We start from the raw sequence: 2,870 nt of genomic DNA on the forward strand, positions 1-2,870 counted from the left end.
CATTCTATATTTAATATAGAATTTATCATTTAAAGGACGAGCGGGCCTCATGGAATTATTATAAAGTTTTATTTTATAGTGAACAAAAAGATAACCCACTAACAAAGGCCATTTATTTGTTCATTTTTTGTACTCTATTTTGAATATTGAAATTCTTTTGAAGATGATATTAAGAGAAGAGAGAATAAACTTACTTAGAAATCCATCATTTATTCTGGGGAGCACCACTAATATGATTATATTGATCTGAACATTTCATTTAAGTAAGTATGTAGCATTTTCAATGAAAAGAATTTGAATTTTTATACACTTTTACATTCATTGAGTAAAAAATCATATAGACTGGATTGTAACTTCAAATTTTAGATATTTACGATTACCTCTTAAATTAAAGAGATCATCTTTAAAACTATCCTCAGTTGAAATATTTGCCTAATATTATAGCCAGTGGGGGAATAGAAGTGAGAAAGAGGTTGGTGAATAAATTATTTGTATTTGTTTAATTAGTAAGTGTTTATTAAGCAATGATATATACTGGGGATACAAAGATTTCTAGGACCTATTGTCTGCTTATAGGAAGCTCATTGTCTAATGCAAGATGTAGATGTGCAAATAAAAGTAATAATGAAATATAATAAGTGCAGAGTGAAGGAAAATTCCAAGCAAAGTATTGAAGATATGGCCTGGTTTCTTCTTGCTGCTTGAAATAAATGTGAGAGGAGAAAGACAAATTAGAAACTAACAATTAAACATAAAGAAAATAGGATTTGATGATTTGGGAAATTTTCTATCCAGAAGGCAAAATACTCTAAATTTAAGAGATTTGGTCTCCAGTTAGTATGCCTTAGAGCAAAGATTGAGATTGTATCTGTACACCTTTTTGCTAGTTCCTCATAAAGGTCAAAAGCTCAGAGTATTCAGTAACACAAAAGGTTTTTGAACATATTGAGGATATGACTCAAAGTTCTCTTCAGTCAAACAAGAGAATATCTAGGAAGCTTAAGAGCACTGTCTCAATAATCTCAGCAAAAGCCAAAAATAGGGGATTAACTAGGGAAGATCTGTGAACTCGAATCTTGACTAATTGACAGACTGCATGTGATACACACAGGCAACTCACAAAGTTCTTGAGAGGGTCATATGGGCAGAAGCACTGCTAGATTGGACCAAAAGGATGGGGAGAGAGAATATGAAATGAAAGGATCTCAGAATCCCAAACATTCTACAAGCAGGAAACAGAATAATAAATACTTAACAGAAAACACATACTATATTTCATAATAAAGGAAGGATGGCTCAGAGAGTGGAGCTGTTAGCTTAGAAAGCAGTCATAGCCACAGTAAATTATTTTTTGGCCTTGAAACCCAAAGGAGTTTGTGTAACTAGCTTTTGGAATTGCTTGGGACCGTAAGTTCCTTTTTTATTCCATTTTCTCTCTTTTAGTACTGGGATGTCTATAAATGTTAGCCTATGCTTGTTCTACCATTAGGTACAGATAATTTGTTTACTTAGTTTCACAGGTCCACAGATGGAGAAGAATTGTGCCCAGGATCGATTATATCCAGAAACTCACCCATACCTAATTCAGATGACATATGTGATGAGATTTGGGACTTTTGAGCTGATGAGGTTTAGAGAAGATTTTGAGTTTTGAGTTGATGTAATAGGTTGAGACTTTGAGTGACTTTGGGATGAGGCAAATATATTTGGGTCAATGCTAAACCTTGGGGCCAGAGAGCAGACTGTGGTAGGCAGAATAATGTCCCCCTAAGAATATCCTTCTACTAATCTCTAACATCTGTGAACATTTTATTTTACAAGCCAAAAGACACTTTGCAAATGTGATTGAGGGTAAGACCTTGGGATCTGGAGATTTTCCTGATTGTTAGGGTGGGCCTCATTTAATCACATGAGTCCTTAAAAGCAAATTCAAAGAGGTCTCTGAGAGCTAAAAGTAGCCTTGAGCTGACAGCCAGCAAGGAAATGGAGAGCTCAGTCTCACAACTGCATGGAAGTGAATTCTACCAACAACCTGATTGAGCAAGAGAACAGGTCCTCCCTAGAACCTCCAGAAAGAGCCACCAACACTTTGATTTTAGCCCAGTGAAACCAGCCAGATTTCTGACCTACAGATCTGTTAGATAATAAATTTATGTTACTTAAGCCACTAAGTCTGCGATAATTTCTTATGGCAGCAGTAGATAACTAACATAGGTATTATAAAACAGGTAAAAGTCAAGCCTAGTCTCAAAAGGAATAAGTAAAAATCTCCCAGGAAAGAGCAAGGTATAAACAGGCAGTATTTGGCATGATTTTCCAGGTGAAACTGTAGGTGCTACAGTAAGACAGAAAAATGGGTAACTGATGTTGCTAAGGGTACAGTAATCAAAATAACTTTCAGAGAATACATTCCTATAGTACATCAAGCACAGTATTAGGTAAGTTTTCTTTTTTTAATACGGAAAGTAGAATAGTATTATATTTAAGAAAGTAACATATAAAGGTATTCTAAATATTTAAAGTGTTTTGGCATAGTCAGATTCAGATATCTAAAGTAGGTTGGACAGATAAATTTTTATCTCAGAAAAAAATTGAGAATAATCAGCATATGGACTTAGATGATATCATGGATATAAATGAACTTACCCAAGGAGATTGCTTTGAGTGAGAAGAAAGATTCAAGGATGAAACCAGAGAAATGCTGTGTGTTAAGAGTAGACTAAGGAGGAGAAGCTAGTGATATAATCTAATGAGATGTTTCAGAAATATGAATGTTATACTTATGGTGGGCAAGAAAAAAGAAAAGAATTTCAAGAGTAGATTTCTCAATATACAAATGCAGCAGAGATATCAGGTAGACAAAACAAAAA

Source organism: Propithecus coquereli, unplaced genomic scaffold, assembly GCF_000956105.1.
Source record: "Propithecus coquereli isolate 6110/MARCELLA unplaced genomic scaffold, Pcoq_1.0 Scaffold2, whole genome shotgun sequence".
NCBI classification, from domain to species: domain Eukaryota; kingdom Metazoa; phylum Chordata; class Mammalia; order Primates; family Indriidae; genus Propithecus; species Propithecus coquereli.